This window comes from Bos indicus x Bos taurus, chromosome 3, assembly GCF_003369695.1.
Source record: "Bos indicus x Bos taurus breed Angus x Brahman F1 hybrid chromosome 3, Bos_hybrid_MaternalHap_v2.0, whole genome shotgun sequence".
Taxonomy (NCBI): Eukaryota; Metazoa; Chordata; class Mammalia; order Artiodactyla; family Bovidae; genus Bos; species Bos indicus x Bos taurus.
In genome coordinates, this window is record NC_040078.1 from 48,237,108 (window position 1) to 48,258,598 (window position 21,491).

Genomic DNA, 21,491 nt, shown 5'->3' on the forward strand with positions numbered 1-21,491 from the left:
CAACCCACTCCAGTATTCTCCCCTGGAGAACCCCATGGACAGAGGAGCCTGGCCAGCTACAGTTCATGAGGTCGCAAAGAGTTCGACAGGACTGAGCGACTAACAAAGTCACAGGGATAGCCTTTTGACAGTATTTGCTCATAGTTTTTGAAAACTATATGTGTGGGCAACTATTCATTGCCCTCATGGATTCATCCAAATTAGATTCATTAAGAACTCTGAGAAAATAATGTTAATTGTGTTAACAATTAACTATGTAAATTAAAAGTACATTAATATTTTATTAAGGACTAGTAAGATCTGCTAAACTGGTAGAAAGTATACTTCATTTAGTTTGGAATATTACAGTTTTCTGCATTCAAATTTGCTATTTCTCCCATTCAGTTATAATCTAGTTATATAATTTTGAAGATAACAAAATGTCTTATTTACTTTTGTGTTTCCACTGTGGACTTCAATGTCTGAGCACATAGCAGGAATATGCAAGAACTGACCATTGAAGGAATGTTACATAAATAGGGTAAGCACAAGATTCTAGCAGAGCCACACTTATATATTATAATTTAGAGTCAATATAAATATTAATAGGAACACACTAATTAAGGGTACTAGAATATGCCACTCCAAAATATGCCACTTTGGTATATGAATTATTTTTAATTAAAGACAACTGAGAATAAGCAAACATGAGTAAAGCTCTTTACCTTTCCCTAACTGCCTAAAAATAAAGTAATTTACACTTATAAAGAAAACTTCCATTTGTAAAAATGTCTAGGAAGAGAGTCATTGCTGGAGATAATTCTTATTACCTGAGAGACTCTTATCTGCATAAGAAGAAAACCCTTATTTATCATATATTTTCTCCTCTCACCTTTCCTTAATTCACCTCCCCTGTCCAGAAGCCCAAAACCCACCTCTTTGTTAAACCTAAGATGGTATCTAAACATCAGTCATCTGGTCACCACCTGGAGCCACGTTTTTCTTTGTGAACTTCTGTTCATATGTACATAATTAAAACTGTTTTTTTTCTTATTGAACCTATGAGTAGAGAAGGGGAAAATAGTTTTCTTCCCCTACACTGTAGCAGGGAAAGAGTAGAAGAGAAGAGGAAGAAAAATTGGAAAAGGAAAGGGAGAATTTACATCAGTACAAGTCAAGAGTAATAGAATATAATACAATGTCAAAATGATAATAAGAGATCTGACAAAAACAAAAATTACAAATACATAAGTACCAAAGAATACAAGGCAATTTCCTAATCAAAGTCCAAATACCTAGAAGGAAAAATGAAATATTTGATTTTCCAAATATATTGCTGCTGCTGCTAAGTCACTCCAGTCGTGTCCGACTCTGTGCGACCCCATAGATGGCAGCCTACCAGGCTCTCCCATCCCTGGGATTCTCCAGGCAAGAACACTGGAGTGGGTTGCCATTTCCTTCTCCAATGCATGGAAGTGAAGAGTAAAAGTGAAGTCGCTCAGTCGTGTCCGACTCTTCGTGACCCCATGGACTGCAGCCTCCCAGGCTCCTCCATCCATGGGATTTTCCAGGCAAGAGTACTGGAGTGGGGTGCCATTGCCTTCTCCGTCCAAATATATTAAGCATATCCTATATCCTAAAAGAAATCTGCTGGATGACAAAGGTGAAAAAAGAATGAGCTTTGTTGAGCACCCACGTGCTAGAATTTATTTGTTGTTGTTGTTTAGTCACTAAGTTGAGTTTGATTCTTTTGCAACCCCATGGACTATAGCCCACCAGGCTCCTCTGTCAATGGGACTTCCCAGGCAAGAATATTGGAGTGGGTTGCCATTTCCTTCTCCAGTGGATCTTCCTGACCCAAGGATTGAACCCAGGTCTCTTGCTGGTGGCTCAAATGGTAAAGAATATGCCTTCAATGCAGAAGACCCAAGTTCTATCCTGGGGTCGGGAAGATCGCCTGGAGAAGGGAATGGTTACCCATTCCAATATTCTTACCTGGAGAATTTCATGGACAGAGGAGCTTGGGGGGCTACAGTCCATGGGGTTTAAAGAACTGGAAACGACTAACACTTTCTCCTACATTGGAGGAAGATTCTTTATCGCTGAGACACCAGGGAAGCCCTTGGGTTAATCTTATTTGATATTTCATTTAAAGATAAATGAGATCCAGTCTTTGGATTTAAGAACTCAACAACCAGGCTTCCCTTGTGGCCCAGTGGATAAGAATCTGCCTGCCCCAAGCATCCAGTATCGTGCATCGAACCTGGACTGGCGACTCGGATTCATTTCGATATTTGGCAAAACCAATACAATATTGTAAAGTTTAAAAATAAAATAAAATTTTAAAAAAAAGTGTTAAACTGAAAAAAAAAAAAAAAAGAATCTGCCTGCCAGTGCAGGAAATGCAGGCAATCTAAAACCCATGAGCCGCAACTGCTGAAGCCTGCACACTTAGAGCCTGTGCTCCAGTGTGCCTGCACACTGCAACAAAGAGTAGCCCCCACTCACCGCAACTAGAAAAAGCCTGTGCACAACAACAAAGACCCACTACAGCCAAAAAATAAAGTAAATAAATAAATCTTAAAAAAAAAAGAACTCAGCCAATGGAGAAAACAGACCTCATCATAGAAGGCAGAGACGGTTAAGTGTAGCATAGGGAGGATGCCAGCACAGGAAGAAAATAAATTAATTGCAACCTGAAGGATAAGCAAAAGCAAAAATTAAAGATAGAACAACCCGGACTTCCCAGGGGTAAAGAATCCACCTTCAATGCAGGAGACACAGGAGATGCGGGTTCAATCCCAGGGGAACATCCCCTGGAGGGCAGGGCAACCCACTCCAGTATTCTTGCCTGGAGAATCCCATGGACAGACGAACCTGTTGGGTTACTGTCCATAGGGCTGCAAAGTGTTGGACACGACTGAGGTGACTGAACACATCCTTTCTAGATAGCAGAATTGCACCTATAATGTTGAAACTCAGATATATATCTGGAATTCTACCTTTAGGAGAAGGAAATGGCAACCCACTCCAGTACTCTTTCCTGGAAAATTCCATGGACAGACGAGCCTGGCAGACCACAGTCCATGGGGTCACAAAGAGTTGGATATGACTGAGCAACTAACACACACAAAGATAGAATAAGTATAGTGGCTATTTGCCCAGAGAGCCAGCAACACAGATGTGAGTTAACATGAGCCTGAGGGTACAGCTGGCCAGAAGTGCATAGAGCCCTATCAGAGGAATGCTCATAAAAGGAAAGGCCTCATCTGCCTTTCCAGTTCTCTTGTGCTCAGAGCCAGTTCTGGAAGAATCTACTCTGGAGTCTTGGTGGGAACCATAAGCTATAGGCTGGGGGATGGACAGGGAAGGGGAGCAAACTTTGTCATGCCCTTTGTTATGAGGATTCATTTAGGTTGATTATTTTAAAGCCCAAAAGATTCTGAAAAAAATCTCTGCCCTTCCCCCAACTGCCTAAACAATGTTGATCAAGAACCTGTTCCAGGGAGGGAGTCATCACCATAAATACAGTGAACTAGGAGTAGACAGAAGGAAACCTAGCAAAGTCTGTTGAAATTCCACTCTAAGTCCCATTGTCCCAGCATGGTCCAGTGAACATCTGTTTATCAAACACTTACTCTTGCTTCTCCATGTCAAAAGCCTTCTTCCTTTTTGAAGCTCCAAGCCACTAACCCCAACACCATCTTTTGTCTTTAGCTGAAGATGGTGGTTAAGGTGAGAGTTTCAGCCTTATCTGGAATTCTCAGTAAACTACTCAGTTTTCTTTGGTCTCTCCCATGTATACATGTTTTTAAACTTTTGTGTGAATTTCTCCTGTTAATCTGTCTCGTGCCAATGTAATTCTTAGACCAGTCAGAAGAACCTAGAAGGGCAGAGGGAAATTTCTTTCTCCTTGACAACAGTAAATGGTGTCCTTTGATTTTCAAACTTTTTTTGAAAAATGGAACAGACTTAAAAACATATTCAAAATCCCAACACAGAGAGGAGATGAAAGGGGAATGGCTCTGAGAAAAGCAGAACAATGGTGCAGGCATCTTCGATCTCGTCCCATTCTCTCTACTTCCCATCAACTTGGCTCAGCTAAAAAAAAAAAAAAAAGGCATCAGAAACATCTTCCTGACAGACCAAGGTAGAAAGCAAAGTGACTGCTAAAAAATAAAAAATTAACTCTGAAGCCTTTTCGTACTTTTTCTCCCTACTCCCATATCAACTTTTAACAAAGTAAAGCATGACCGTGTATCATCTCAAATTTTGTTTGCCAGGTCTATGATTTCTCATGAAAATGTGTCAGAAGTTGTCAATCACTTTGTAAGTGAAAAGTTCAACCAGATAACATATTGCTGGGTTCTTTTCCTTTTTTCCTTTTTTTTTTTTTTTTAATTCATTGGAATGTTCTAAAAATCATTCTATTTCACAGGCATCTGTGATGGAGTAAAAGTACTGAGTTCTGTCAAGTTCACGTGAAACGGAAATTCACAGAAGTCAACACTTCCAATCGATGCAAATGATCTTGATGGAGAAATTGACAAGATTTACTGAGGGCTGCATCCTATCTCCTACTTTCATCAAGTCACAGAAGCCTGAAGCCCTGCTGTCTGTCATTAAACTAACGAGGAAACTTGAGAAGGGTTATAGGGGTAAGAGCTGGAGTAGAAGTTAAAAAAAAAAAAAAAAAGTAAGACAAGATAAAAGAGCAATTTTAGAATCATTACTTTTTAACAAGGAACACAGCTATTATTCTGAACCCCAAATCACGGATGTGATAGTCAAAAAGACAAAAGAATAGCAGGGTAAATTGTTGAAACAAATCTCTTTGTAATCGATAGTAAAAATCTCATTGCAATTCAAAAGATAAATGGCAATTAAGTAGTTTCTGTTAAGTGTTTATTGTTCACCTTTTATGTGGGTGGCCTTTTAAGTGATTTTCTTTTTAAAGGAGAAGGGAAAGTTTGTTCTCTTCAGCATTTGAACTAAACATGATGCAAATGCATGCAACCATCAATTTTAAAATAATAATCGTCTTGATTTTCTAAGCCGATAAACCAACTACTATACACCACTTCCTTTTCAGGCTGTTGTTTGCTTGGCTTATCACAGTTAACTATCGCACTGTGTCTCTGCGTGAAGACGGTAATGTAATTAAATCCTATTAACACATCAAGAATAAAGCCCTTTAATGGGCACACAAGGCTTTGAGAGGCAGCTCATTCCTGAGCAGATTTAATATCTTTAAATTAAGCAAGTGTGAATGGGAAGATGAATCTTATTAAAAACTTAAATCTGATTATATTTGAAAATTATTGGTTTCTTAATGTAATAAATTATCCAATACAGACTAGAACAAATAATATGTCCCAGCTCCACATAACTCCACTCTATAACAAGTGACAAAAGAAATTATGTGTGACTGTGGGGCAAAAAGAAAGGTCTTTTTATAAAAGTCATTTTGCATAATGAAATACCTAAATCATTTTAATAAACATTTGAGGGGGGGGAGTGCAAATGACACAGTTGGAGAGGGAATCATTTACCCTATTCAGAAAGGGAATGTGGAAATAGTGATGCTAATTTTTTTTTTTTTAATTGCCATTCTGGCCAATTTGTTGTAAATTCTGAAAAGAAAAGCTGCAGCTTATGTTGTTGGTAGCAAATTCCTTCTCCAGAAGGCGAGTGCAAATGCAAGCCATCTGCCAGGCATTCTGCTGAGAAAGCTGGAGTCTCCAACAATGGGCCAACAGGCTCTGCATACTAACACACACTCACTCTGCAGGCGGGAAAGTTTGCATTTTCCCCAAAGGTACACTTTGTGTTGCCTCCTTTCCTATCATCATGGGGACCACCAAGCACCCACCCGCTCTCCCCCAATCCAGCTGGCACCAGTTATGCTTCCACATGATCAGCCTGATGATGTTCACAAGGAGAACCCCCCAGAGAAGCGTTTTCTGTTGAAACTGAAGCAGGAATGCAAGACCTGTTAAATTATTTAGCCAGACAAATGCTTCTCAGTGTGCATTTCTTAACTTAATCCTATTTTAGCAAAACCTGGCGTCGCCCATTTCACTACACATTGGAACACTGCGTGGGTTTTATCCTTTTATAACTGGACCCTTTGGGAGGGCTGGGGAACAGTGTCCTCAGCTCATCTGAAAGCTGCCATCTAACCAGCAGATGGATGTATTCAACAGAACGCACCGGGCAGGCAGGCACTGCGGGAGCCATCATGTCTGAAACCAGGGTCTGCTCCCATACTTGCAAGTAATTCTTACTGCTCCACTCGAGGAAACTGGAATGCTGTTACTTGGCAACTGTGCCCAAATGGCTCATTCAACAACATGATGAAACATTTTAAATATTGTTTGGTATGTGGTGACGGGGCAAAGGGAGAGGTGCCCTCTGCTGAAAAGCCATCCTAGGAAATTCAACTTCCCTTCACCCCAGATCTGGCCCCTGCCAGCTTTCATCTCCAATCTCTTCTCGCTCTGATTACCATGTTCCCTCAGGCCTCTTGTCGAAGGTTCCTCAGACTTGCCAGACTGTCTCTTTTTTTTCTTTTTTTTTTTTTAATTTTATTTTATTTTTAAACTTTACATAATTGTATTAGTTTTGCCAAATATCGAAATGAATCCGCCACAGATATACATGTGTCTCTGCCTGTGTACAGCAGCTTTCTCTGCCTAGAATGCTTTCTCCAAAACCCCTCTGCTCACACATCCTCTGGGCAGGTGTCTCGTGTATGTTCCAGAGTCTGACTTTGCAGGTTCAAATCCCAGCTTTCTGACCTACTAGTTGTGTGACTGTGGAAAACTTGTTTAACTTCTCTAGGACTCAACTAACTCAATTGAAAGATGAGCACAGTAATAATATAACCTCTGCCAAAGACTAACTAGGATGAGACTATGCTTTTAGCAGAGTGTCCAGGATAACATGTTTAGCAGATGTTAATTATGATTACCACCTCTTGTGAAGAAGCTCAAGGCTCTAGTTTGCCATGACCCCTTTCTCTAATATTATTCCTTCTTTGTATGACCATATGCTTCTCCACAAGCACATGCTTATGCTGTTGCATTCATCACACATTTCAACTGGGTGCTTGTATCTGTCTTTTCTGTGAGACTTATGTAGTTCCTTAGGAACTTGTTTTTATCTTTGTCTGCACAAAGGTTAATATAGTACCAGGTACATAATAATTGCTCAATAAATATTTATTAACTAAATACAGTAATTAATGAACAAATGTGTTTAGTAACAGCTGGATTAAGCATATAAGTAAGGTCAGAAGTAAATGTTTTCCACCATAACTAGAGGAAAATATCTTAGAGATGACTTCTTTATACTTTCTTCTATTGATGGGCCCTTGGGTAGTTTCCAAGTCTTGATACTGCAAATACTGCTGTAATGAACACTAGGGTGCATGTATCTTTTTGAATTAGAGTTTTCATCTTTTCCAGATACATGCCCAGGAGTGGGATTGCTGGATCATGTGGTAACTCTACTGTTCATTTTTTAAGGAACTTCCATACTGATCTCCATAATGGCTGCATCAATTTACATTCCCATCAACAGTGTAGGAGGGTTCCCTTTTATTCACACCCTCTCCAACATTTAGTATTTGTAGATTATTTGATGATGGCCACTCTGCTCAGAGGGAGGTGATACCCCATTGTACTTTTTATTTGCATTTCCCTAACAATTAGTGATGTGGAGCATCTTTTTGTGTGCCTATTGGCCATCTGTGTGTCTTCTTTGGAGAAACATCTATTTAGTTCTTCTGTCCATTTTTTGAATAGGTTTGCTTTTTTAAATATTGAACTAGATGAGCTATTGTATATTTTAGAAATTAAGCCCTTGTCAGTCTCATCACTTGCAAATATTTTCTCCCAGTCTGTAGGTTATCTTTTCATTTTGCTTTCAATTTCCTTTGCTGTGCAGAAGCTTCTAAGTTTGATTATGTCCCATTTATTTCTCCTTGTATTTCTTTTGCCTTTGCAGATTAATCTAAGAAAATATTGCTACAATTTGTCAGAGAGTGTTTAGCCTGTGTTCTCTTCCAGGAGTTTTATGGTGTCAGGTCTTATATTTAAGTCTTCAAGTCAATTTGAGTTTATTTTAGTGTATAGTATGAGGGTGTGTTCTAACCTCATTGATTTACATGTGGCTATCCAACTTTACTAAACCATTTACTGAAGATATTGTCTTTCCTCCATTGGATATTCTTGCCTCATTTGTTAAAGATTAATTGACAGGTGTGTAGGTTTATTTCTGTGCACTCTATTCTGTTCCATTAAATCATCTGTCTATTTTTGTGCCAATACCACCCTGTTTTGATTACTGTAGCTCTGTAATATTGTCTGAAATCAGGAAGGGTTATGCCTCCAGCTTTGTTCTATTTCCTCAGGATTGCTTTTGCAATTCTAGGTCTTTTATTTGCAGAATTTCCCAGTAAAGCCATCCTGTGCTGGCCATATTCATTATATTAATTCATGCAATCTAAGAGCAATGGATATTTTTCTGTTTCCTTGAATCATCTTTGATTTCCTTTATCAATATTTTATAGTCCTCAGTGTATAAGTCTTTCACCTCTTTGGTCAGGTGTATTCCTAAGTATTTTAATCTTTTGATGCAATTTTAAAAGGGATTACTGTTCAACTTTAAATTTCCGATAGTTCATTGTTAGTGTAATAAATTCAAAAGATTTCTTTATATTAATCTTGTATCCTGTGCCCTTGCTGAATTCATTTATCAATTCTAATAGTTTTCGTGTGGAGTCTAGAGTTTTCTATATACAGCATCATGTCTCTCTTGCACATAATGAAAATTTTACATCTTCCCTTCTGCCTTGGATACCTTTTATTTCTTTTTGTTTTCTGATTGCTGTGGCTAGGACTTCCAATACCATGTTGAACAGAAATGGTGAGAGTGGGTATCCTTGTCTTATTCCCGAATATAGCAGGAAGGCTTTTAGCTTTTCATCATTTAGTTTTATCTTGGTTGTGAGTGTGTCACAATTGACTTCTATTATGTTGAGATATGTTCCTTCTATATCACTCTGGTGAGAATTTTTATCATGGATACTGAATTTTATTAAATGCTTTTTGTGCATCTATTGAGATGATCATGTGGTTTTTGTCTGTTCTTTTGTTGATGTGGTGTGCCACAATGATTGATTTCCATATGTTGAATTATCCCTGTGACCTTGAATGAGTCTAACTTGATCCTGGTGTATGATATGTTTTATGAGTTGCTGGATTCAGTTTACTAATATTTTGTTGAGAATTTCATCAAAGATATTGGCCTGTAATTTTCTTTTTGCTAGTGTCTTTGTTTGGTTTTGGTATCAGGGTGATGGTGGCGTCATAAAATGACCTTGAATGTGTTTATTCTTCACTCTTTTGGAGGAGTTTGAGAAGGATAGGTGTAAGTTCTTCTTTGTATGTTTGGTAGAATTTCCCAGTGAAACCATCCTGTCCTGGACTTTTGTTTGCAGGAAATCTTTTTATTACAGATTATATTTCACTTTTAGTGACTAGTCTATTCAAATTACCTATTTCTTCTTGATTCATTTTCGGCAGGCTGTATGTTTATAGAAACAGGTCATCCATTTTGTGGTCATATAATTGTTCATAATACTTTCTTATAATTTTTTGTATTCTGTGGCATTGGCTATTATTTCTTCTCTTTCATCTCTTATTTCATTTGTTTGGGTCTTCTCTCTTTTATTCTTGGTGAACTTGGCCAGAGGTTTGTTGATTTTTTATTCTTAAAAAACAAAACAAAAAAAAAGCTTATGGTTTTATTTGGGTTTTTTTTTCTATTGTTTTTTTAAATCTCTATTTTTTTATTTCCTCCCTGATTTTTATTATAATTTCCTTCCTTCTGCTGAATTTAGGTTTTGTTTGTTCTTCTTTTTCTAATTCTCTTAGGTTGGGTTATTTATTGAGACTTTCCTTGTTTTTTAAGAGTTGCTGTGAACTTCACTCTTAGGATTGCTTTGCTGCACTCCATAAATTTTGTATGGTTGGGTTTTCATTGTCTTATGTCTTGAGGAATTTTTTAATTTCCTCTCTGATTTCATCACTGATCCATTGGGTTTTAGTAGCATGTTGTTTAGTCTCCATGAAATCATTTTTTCTCATTTCTCTTTCTGTGGTTGATGTCTAGTTTCATATCATGGTGGTCAGAAAAGATGCCTGACATAATTTATGTCCTCTTAGATTTGTTGAAGCTTGTTTTGTGTACTTACATGTTGTCTATCCTAGAGAATATTCCAAGTCACTTGAAAAGAACGTGTATTCTGGGTTTTTTGTTTTTGTTTTTTTGCAGGGGCAGTGGGGGATGTAGTGTCCTGTGGACATCAATTGTCTAACTGTCTACTGTGTCATTTAGGATCTGTGTTGCCTTATGGATTTTCTGCCTGCAAGATCTGTCCATTGATGTCAGTGGGGTGTTAAAATCTCCTACTACGATTATATCCCCATCAATTTTTCCCTTTATGCACATTAGTATTTGTTTTATATATTTAGGTGCTCCTAAACTGGGTACATATATATTAACAAGTTGATATCCTCTTCCTGTATTGATCATTTTATCACTATACTGTCCTTTATCTTTTTTATGGACTTTGCTTTAAAGTCTATTTTGTCTGATATGAGTATCACTACTCCTGCTTTCTTATCATTTCTATTTGCATGAAATATCTTTTTCCATCCCCTTATTTTCAATCTATAAGTGCATTTCTCCCTAAAGTGGTCTCCTGTAAGTCACATTTTATAAAGTTCTTGTTTTATTATCCAATCTGCCACTTTCTCTCTTTTGACCAGAGCATTTAGTCCATTGACATTAAAGTAACTATAACTATGTACTTATTGCCATTTGAAACCTTATTTTCCAACTGATTTTTAATTTCTTCTTTGTTCCTTTCTTCTTTACCTTTTTCCTTTCGTGGTTTAATGGTTTTCTTTTGTATTATGCTTGAGTTCCTTTCTTTCTGGTTTAATGAATCCATTGTATGTTTTTGATCTGTGGTCACCCTGGTTTTCAAGTTTGCTAGCCCATAACTCTGCAGAAGGCAATGGGACCCCACTTCAGTACTCTCGCCTGGAAAATCCCATAGGTGGAGTAGCCTGGTAGGCTGCAGTCCACGGGGTCGTGAAGAGTCAGACACAACTGAGTGACTTCACTTTCACTTTTCACTTTCATGCATTGGAGAAGGAAATGGCAACCCACTCCAGTGTTCTTGCCTGGAGAATCCCAGGGATGGGAGAGCCTGGTGGGCTGCCGTCTCTGGGGTCTCACAGAGTCGGACACGACTGAAGTGACTCAGCAGCAGCAGCAGCAGCCCATAACTATATCTACTTGCTTTAGAGTGGTAGTCACATAAACTCAAACACATTCTGAAAGATCTACAATTTCTTATTTCCCTCTCCCACATTTTTTGATTTGGTGTCCTACTTTACATCTTCATGCTTTTCCTTTTGCTATTCATTGTAGTTATAATCACTTCAGGCAATCTTTTGATTATATTTTAATCTGTGTACTGGCTTATATAAGTGATCTTCAACCTTTTTATACATTTGCCTTTCCTATTGTAACATTCCCTTTCCTATATATTCTTGTTTCTTTTCTATTTAGAGAAGAACTTTCAATATTTCTTTCAGGGTAGGTTTAGTATTGCTGTATTCTTTTAGTTTTTGCTTATCTGAGGAGTTCTTTATCTCTCCTTCTATTCTAAATGAAAATCTTGCTGGGTAGAGTACTCTACGATGCAGGTTTTTTCCTTTCAGAACTTCGAATATATCTTGCCATTCCCTTCTGGTCTGCAAAGTTTCTGTAGAAAAATCAACTGACAGCCTAAAAGAGACTCCCTTGTAACTGAGTGTTTTTCTCTCACTGCCTTTAGAATCTTCTCTTTAACTTTTGCCATTTTAATTGTTATACGTCTTGGAGTAGGTCTGTTTGGGTTCATCTGGTTTGGAACTCTCTGTGCTTTCTATAGCTGAATAACTGTTTCCCTCCTTAGGTCTGGGAATTTTTCAGCCATAATTTATTCAAATACATTTTTGACTCCCAATTCTCTTTCTTCCCCTCTGGGATTCCATTATGTGTAGATTGGCACACTTTATATTATCCCACAGATCTCATATGTTGCTTTTTTTTTTTCACACTTGTCTTTCTGTCTGCCATTCTGACTGGATGATTTCCATTATTCTATTTTCCAGATCACTTATTTGTTCTTCTGCATTATTCAGCTTGATATTTATGGTCTTTAATTTGAGTTCATCTCAGCAGTGGAGCTGTTGAATTTCGATTGGCTTCTCTTTACACTTTCTAGTTCCTTGTTACAGTGATCTGCATTCCTATCAATAGTCTTTCATAATTCGTTCAGCATTTTTATTACCTCCTTTTTGAACTTGGGATCTTGTAGATTGGAGAGGTCTGCTTCATTGTTTGTTCTTCAAGGACTTCTCTTGTTCTTTTAATTGGGAATAGTTATTCTTTTTCATTTTGCTTATATTTCTCTGACTATGAATTTAGGAGAAATAGTTATCTACTGTGGTCTTAAAGGGCTTCTTTTATGTGGGAGTGTGTAGCTTGCATGAGTCCAATATTTTTTGTGTGAGGACTATTTTTGGTATGGATGCCTGCCACATCTTTTCTCAGGGTCTGCAGGGTGTTATCCCCTTGATAGAAGGTGTGATTGTTGTTGCGGTAACCAGAGCCAGCAACGGATGTTGGGTGGGGTCTCCTTTTTGCTCTGTGGTTGTTACAGCCCTGTCATGGGACAGTCTGATCCCCAGTTGTCGGAGCAAAAGCTCCCAGATCTGGTTCTAAGCCATGGTATGAGGAAGGCTGGGCTGGAGCTCTCCCTCTGGGAAAGATGCCTCTGCATGTTCTTCCCCAGGAGCTGTCCACCAGGACATGTGATGCTGTCCACCACTCTGTGATGCTTTCTGCCACCCAGTGTGCACACCCACAAAGTCCACTGCTGCAGGTGCCTTGACCCATCTCTGCTATGGGAGCATCAATAATCAGCTCAGGTATTTTTCAGGCAAACATGCACACTCTCAAAGCTACAGGCACAAAGACCTGCCACAGCCATGCCTCCACTTCCACTGTGGGAGCACTAGTAATTAAGCTCAGATTTTAGCCCCACCTCTGTCCTGGTGGCTCAGGTGGTAAAGAATCTTCCTGCAATGCAGGAGACTCTGGTTTGATCCCTGGGTCAGGAAGATCCCCTGGAAAAGGGAATGGCTACCCATTCCAGTATTCTTGCCTGGAAACTTCTATGAACAGAGGAGCCTAGTGGGCTATAGTCCATGGAGTTGCAAAGAGTCAGACATGACTGAACAACTAACACTCTGTATGTGTACCCCGCAAAGTTCATGATACCTACAGCAGCCAGATCTATGCCCCACCATGAGCACACTCACAATGTGGCCATGGTGGACTCACAGCCTTCCTTTTTCATGTTGACAGTGGGGATCCTATGGCAGGCCCACACTCAGTCCTGCACGCACTCCCAGTTGTGACCAAGGCCATACTGAAAGCACTTTGGACTATCTCTGTGCAGTCAAACTGAATACTCTCCCCAGGCCTGTCCACTGAAGCCCAGGTTTCTGCACTTAGGTGCCTACCCGTAGGTATGCCTCTCAGGCTCAGAAATGTGGCAACATGGCCAGAACCAGATGGGCTGGTCTCAGAGAGATCTTTCTGACAACCTTGATGGTATGAGATTTTCTACAAGTTTTCAGTAGGTATTCTGGGAGAAATGTTCCATGTTGTAGATGTTATTTTTGATGTATTTGTAGGAGTAGGTGAGCTTCATATCCCTTCCTATACCATCTTGATCTCTCCCTCAAGAAATTTTTTTAACATCAGATTTTAGAAAACAGTAAGAAGTTGGAGAGAGGGAATACAGAGACAGACATAGACAAATATGGATGGAGACAGAGAAGAGACAGAAATAGAGATGTCTATTTCTAATCATTGCCATTGAAAGGTAGTCTCTATTTTCATGTGGTTGCTCTTTTTCTTTGATTTTATGTTGATTGTCAATGGTTGGATGTAGAGTCACTAAGATTCTTTCTACATTTTTCTCAGTGCATACTTTTTACAATTCGAGGTTTTGAAATCTGTCCAGGATCCAACCGATTTAAGTAGCCTTGCCCCATCCTACATGTCCCACATTACACACTAATCTCTTCTACTCTCTTTTCAGACCTAGATGCCCTAATTCAAAGCACAGATTATATATTTTATATAATTATTTTCTACTTTGGAAAAAAAAACCCCTAAAACTAGCAAAAGAATTGTAAACACAAAAGTGCAAACACAGAGAATCTTTTCTTTGAATATTTTTAAAGTGCTAACCTGATGCTCTCTCACCCCAGATAACTTTAATATATATTTCCTACCAACACTCTCTCTCACACAACCATAATCAGGATCTCAACATTGATAGATCACTACTATCTAATTCTCAGAACCCCCTTCAGTTCCACCAAGTGTCCCAATAACATCCTTTAGATCAGAAAAATGCCATGCTCATTACATGGCATTTAATTTTCATGTTTCACCTATCTCCTTCAGTCTGGAAAAGCTCAGTCTTTGACACTTATGACCTCAACATTTTTGACAATTACAGGCCAGTTATTTAGTAAATGACCCTCAAATTGTGTTTTTTTTTTCTGTTGTTTTTCATGAAGCAGATTATGCATCTTTGAGAGGCATACTGCAGAAGTAATGTCGTGTTCTTCTCATTGCATCTTATCAGGTCGTACACAATTTTGAATTGTCTCATTGATGATGTTTATTTTGATTACTTGATTAAGTTGGTAGCTACTAGGCTTCTTCACTGAAGTTACTCTTTTTCACTTTGTAATTAATAAATTGCTAAATATACTGATATTGAAAAGCAGTCAAAGGAAGAAAAAAAGGAAACAGATTAATCAAAAGTAATAAGTAGGTGAATTAGAAGAAATCTGTACCATGACATCCAGTGCAAGAGGTGTTCTGAAATTATGAACACAATCGATCATGTAAAATATTACTAAATAAAAGATCTAAAGAAGAGCCATTGGTTTTTGCAACTATAAGGTCAGTAGTAACAACGGCCAGCCAGTTTCAGTGGATGTAGTAGTGAATGGATGTACTAGGAGTGAGGGGACAGATCAAGAGGACATAGGGTAGGGTGACCTTAGTCTCCTACCCAAGTCAAGAGGAAAGATGAGGATGGATGGAGTTAGAACAAAGAGACTATGGGAGTTTACACCAGATGGCTTCAACTTTTTCCATGAAGATGTGTCTACTGTTGATGGAAATGGGGCAGGGATGAGGAAGAGGTTTGGGAAAGATAATTAAGGTGTCAACAGCCCACCATGGAGGCTGTGTTCACTTTAACCAAAGTTCACCTGCATAAAAAATATGAGGATAATGGGAACAAATCTTGCCTTGTCCCAGCTCCATGCCTCCTGAACATGAACATCACTCTCTTCTCTGTTTCGTTCCAACGTCCCCTTTGTAGCACTGACAGCTGGTCTCTCAAATGTGCCTCCAACACAATGCCATCTTCCTGCATGTTTTTGTTCTATTTAGGCCCTCAAAAGATTGCATGATACCACCTACATTGGGAAGGGCAACCTCCTTTACAGAGTCCACCAATTCAAATGCTAATCTCAACTGGAACAGGCTCACAGACACACCTTGAAATAATGTTCCATCAGATCTCTGAGCATCCTCTGATTCAGTCAAGTTAATGCATAAAATTAGCTATCACATCATACAATGGAATGCTACTCAACAACAAAATAAACTATTGATACACTCAAAAACATGGATAGGTCAAAATTATTTTACTGAATGAAATAAGCCCCCAAAAAAGAGTATATATTGTATAATTCTATTTATATAGGGTTATATAAAATATTCTATAAAGACAGAGAGCAGAGCAGTAGTTGCATGGGGATGGTGGGGATCGGGGAGTGAGAGAGACAAGTAAGTTCTAGGGATATAATGTGACTATGGTTAGCAATACTGAGTTATATATTTGAAAGTTGCTAACATTTTTGAAGTTTTCAACACAAAAATAAATTAGAACTATGCAAGTGAGGAATGTGTTAACTAACTTTATTGTGATAATCATTTCACTATATATATATATATCAAAGAATCACACTGTATATCTTGAACTTGTTGTTCGGTCGATAAGTCATGTCCGACTCTCTGCAACCCCATGGACTACAGTACACCAGGCTTCCTTGTCCTTCACCATCTGCCTGATCTGCCTGAGTCTGCTCAGATTCATTCCCGGTGAGTTGGTGATGCTATCTAACCATCTTATCCTCTGTCGTCCCATTTTCCTTTTGCCTTCAATCTTTCCCAACATCAGAGTCTTTTCCAATGAGTAGGCTCTTAAACTTACACAGCATTATATGTTAATCATATATCAATAAATCTGGGGGGGGGAAGTTTTGAGAGAAAATAATTGTCAATTTAGAAGATTTATATCCAGCTAAGTTATTATTGAAAATAAAGATCAAGGGAATTCCCTGGTCTAATGGTTTGGACTCCATGCTTCCACTGAAGGGGGCACAAGTTCAATTCCAGGTTGAGGAACTAATATCCCACATGCTATGCAGCACAGCCAAAATAAAAGATCAAGTAAAATATTTCAGGCCAAGATTAAGAAAAAGATTTTGGTGAAAGAACTACTAAAGTATGCTCCTCAGTAAGAAGGAAATCAGACTTAAAGAAAATAGTGTGTTGTAGGAAACAATGGTGAGCAAAGAAACTGGCAAATGTATCAGTAATTCTAAATAAGCATTGATTGAAATACAATAAAAATTCAAAATAATGACTAATATCAGACAGTTTACAAATGAGAGAATTAAAATACTAGGTAACAATAACATGGTAACTAGGATGGCAAAGGCCTTTAGTATACTATTCTAAATTCCGTATACTATTCAGGAGGTTCACAAGATGTTGATTAATTTTGGACTTTGTTAAGCATTCATGCTAAAATTTAAAGACAAATAACAAAGGAATAATCAGGCAAGAGCAAAGTATTGTTTTGCACAGAAGCAAAACAAAGAAAATGTTTGCTAAAAGGTTAGTTATTATGTATATTTCATATAGCATACATTCCTGTATGCTCCTAATGTAAGCTTTATTTATTACTGAGCTTCATAACTACAGGTTTCTCTCCAGAAACAGAACCACTGGAACATGAAATGAATTCCAAATCTTAGGATTGAATCCATGAGAGGCAATGAGGCAATATAAGTGTAAGATTAGGAGATGGATCTCCTGAGCATAAATTCTAGCTCTGTCATTGATTAACTGAATGATCTTGAGCCAGTAAGTTAATCTTTGATTGTCTCAACTGCCTTACTTACAATTCTATTATACTTTAAGTGTTGCAATCAATTATTGATGTATTTCATAAATGAAGTGCTTGATAAGGTATCTGTCACATAGTAAGTGGTGGCTCAAACAAACAGTCAAGAATCCGCCTGCAAGGCGGGAGACCCAGTTCAATCCCTGGGTCAGGAAAATCCCAGGAGAAGGAAATGGCAATCCACTCCAGGATTCTTGCCTGGAGAATTCCATGAACAGAGGAGCCTGGTGAGCTATAGTTCATGTGCTAAGTCGCTTCAGTTGTGTCCAGTGCTTTGTGACCCTATGGATGTGTAGCCCTCCAGGATCCTCTGTTCATGGGATTCTTCAGGCAAGAATACTGGAGTGGGTTGCCGTGCCCTTCTCCATGGCATCTTCTCAACCCAGGGGTTGAACTCAAGTTTCTTAAATCTTCTGCATTGGCCGGTGAGTTCTTTACCACCTGTCCATGGAGTCACAAAGAGTCAGACACAACTGAGTGAGTAACACTTCTAATTCCAAGTGTTCAATAAATGGTAGTTTTTATTATTATTATTATTATTATTTTATTATTTATTATTTTTGCATCTCTACCTTTCTCAGAACATATTGATAACTTATGACAACAAGGCTGGATCAGCTAATGAGAGATAAGTGTTGGCTTGCCCAAAACTGAACCCTGCCCCATTCGTTCTGGCCTCATAGAAAAGAATCTAGCTCCTGCCATTCCATGGATGCTAGCTTGGCCTACTGTGTAAAACAATCAGTCAGTCAGTTCAGTTGCTCAGTCTTGTCTGACTTTGTGCAACCCTATGGACTGCAGGACACCAGGCTTCCCTGTCCATTGCCAACTCCTGGAGATTGCTCAAACTCACGTCCATTGAATCAGTGATGGCATCCAACCATCTTATCCTCTGTCATCCCCTTCTCCTCCCACCTTTAATCTTTCCCAGCATCAGGGTCTTTTCAAATGAGTCTGTTCTTTGCATCAGGTGGCCAAATATTGGAGTTTCAGCTTCAGCATCAGTCCTTCCAATGAATATTCAGGACTGATTTCTTTTAGGATGGACTGGTTGGATCTCCTTGCAGTCCAAGGAACTCTCAAGAGTCTTCTCCAACACCACAGTTCAAAAGCACCAATTCTTCAGCACTCAGCTTTATTTATAGTCCAAATCTCACAACCATACATGGCTATTGGAAAAACCATAGCTTTGAGTAGATGGACCTATGTTGGCAAAGTAATGTCTCTGCCTTTTAATATGCTGTCTAGGTTTGTCATAGCTTTTCTTCCAAGGAGCAAGCGTCTTTTAATTTCATGGCTGTAGTCACCATATGCAATGATTAAGAGGCAGATCTAAATCTGCGTCCAAAATAAATTAAAAAATTAAGTCTGTCACTGTTTCCATTGTTTCCCCATCTGCTTGCCATGAAGTAATGGGGCCAGATGCCACAATCTTAGTTTTCTGAATGTTGAGCTTTTAGCCAACTTTTTCACTCTCCTCTTTCACTTTCATCAAGAGGCTCTTTAGTTCTTCTTCACTTTCTGCCATAAGGATGGTTATTTATATATCTCCCAGCAATCTTGATTCCAGCTTGAGCTTCATCCAGCCTGGCATTTCTCATGATGTACTCTGCATATAAGTTAAATAAGCAGGGTGACAATATACAGCCTTGTACTCCTTTCCCAATTTGGAACCAGTCTCTTTCCGTGTCCAGTTCTAATTGTTGCTTCCTGACCTGCATACAGATTTCTCAGGAGGCACGTAAGGTGGTCTGTATTCCCAACTCTTGAAGAATTTTCCAATTTGTTGTGATCAACACAGTCAAAGGCTTTGGCATAGTCAATAAAGCAGAAGTAGATGTTTTTCTGGAACCCCCTTGCTTTTTCAACGATCCAACAAATGTTGGCAATTTGATCTCTGGTTCCTCTGCCTTTTCTAAATCCAGCTTGAACATTTGGAAGCTCTCGGTTCATGTACTGTTGAAGGCTCACTTGGAGAATTTTGAACATTACCTTGCTAGCGTGTGAGATGAGTGCAATTCTGCAGAAGTTTGAACATTCTTTGGCATTGCCCTTCTTTGGGATTTTTTGGGAAAACTGGCCTTTTCCAGTCCTGTGGCCACTGCTGAATTTTCCAAATTTTCTGGCATATTGAGTGCAGTACTTTAGCCACTTTAAGACAATCAATCCTGGTCAACTCAACACTTGCATCCCACACTCAATATGCCAAGGGAAAGGAAGCATCAAAGAAGCAGATGTGGTGTAATCCTTCCCCTAGATTGCCTGATATATATTAATTGATCCAACTGCAAGGCTTGGCACTCAGCTTCCTGACTCCACAAGGGAAAGCCTGGCTCTCCCTCCACCATTTACACTGAGCTGGCAAGACAAGGTCGGAGCCAGGGTTCTGCCATGTCATAGTGCTATTATATCCACATCACTGACTTTGCCAAAGGAGGGCCCAGTGCTCCTCTGCCCAGGCAGTTTTTAATCAGACAGCCCCTAGTCTCAGCTGGCCCTGCTGGATCTCTATGTGCTCCCCCAGAATGCAGTGGACAGCGTGCAGGTGGACCTGCACATAGCTCCAACTTGAAGTTTTCCCCAATAACACCGCTCCAGCAAGCTCTGTGTGCACACTACTTGACCATTTGCCCTGGTCTGCAAGACAATCTGCTAATCAGACAAAAGATACAGCAACAGGTATCCAGTTTCAGTTGACCCTTGTACTGGTCCACTTATACACAGATTTTCTTCAATAGTAAATGTTACGATCAGTTTGATGAATCCTTGGATAGAGAAGCAACTATACAGAGGAAGCACAGATACAGAAGGCCCAATGCAAATCACACTCGGATTGCCCATAGTTCGGAGGGTTAGTCTCCCTACTCCCTTAGTGGTGTACAAGGCTCAAGTGAACACGCATCCTATTCTGCTGGCTCTCCCTGACCTTTCTTGATGCACTGCAGGCAACCACAGCCCTTGTGATCACTTCAGGGATCAGCCCCAATGTCTTCTTTGTTCTACCTTCTCTCAAGCATAAAGTCTTTGACCACTTTTCCCTTGTCTATTCTTCAGTTCTAATTTTAACTTTTAAATCTAGATTTAATTTTTAAATTTAGATCAAGATTGCCAGGAGAAATATCAATTACCTCAGATATGCAGATGACACCACCCTAAAGGCAGAAAATGAAGAATAACTAAAGAGCCTCTTGATGAAAGTGAAAGAGGAGAGTGAAAAAGTTGGCTTAAAATTCAACACTCAGAAAACTGAAAGATCATGGCATCTGGTCCCATCACTTCATGGCAAATAGATGGGGAAACAGTGGAAACAGTGAGAGACTTTATTTTGGGGGGGCTCCTAAATCACTGCAGATGGTGACTGCAGCCATGAAATTAAGATGCTTGCTCCTTGGAAGAAAATTTATGACCAACCTAGACAGTATATTAAAAAGCAGAGACATTACTTTGCCAAACAAAGGTCCATCTAGTCAAAGCTATGGTTTTTCCAGTAGTCATGTATGGATGTGACAGTTGGACTATAAAGAAAGCTGAGTGCTGAAGAATTAGTGCTTTTGAACTATGGTGTTGGAGAAGACTCTTGAGAGTCCCTTGGACTGCAAGGGAAATCAAAGCAGTCCATCCTAAAGGAGATCAGTCCTGGGTGTTCATTGGAAGGACCGATGTTGAAGCTGAAACTCCAATACTTTGGCTATCTGATGTGAAAAGCTGACTCATTGGAAAAGACCCTGATGCTGGGAAAGATTGAGGGCAGGAGGAGAAGGGGACGACAGAGGATGAGATGATTGGATGGCATCACTGACTTAATGGACATGAGTTTGGGTAGGCTCTGGTAGTTGGTGATGGACGGAGAAGCCTGGTGTGCTGCAGTCCATGGGGTAGCAAAGAGTCGGACACGACTGAGCAACTGAGCTGACTGATTCTACAGCTGCCTTGTCTGTCCAACATCTACTGCTTTCTTTCCCTGGACAATTTCACTGGGTAACTTTATACCACAATTAAGACTAAGGTCTCATTTCACATTGAACAAAGAAACTGGGCCTTTCTCTCTTGCTGGAGAGGTTAGGAAGCAGTGACCAAGGTGGGTAAAGAGACTGAA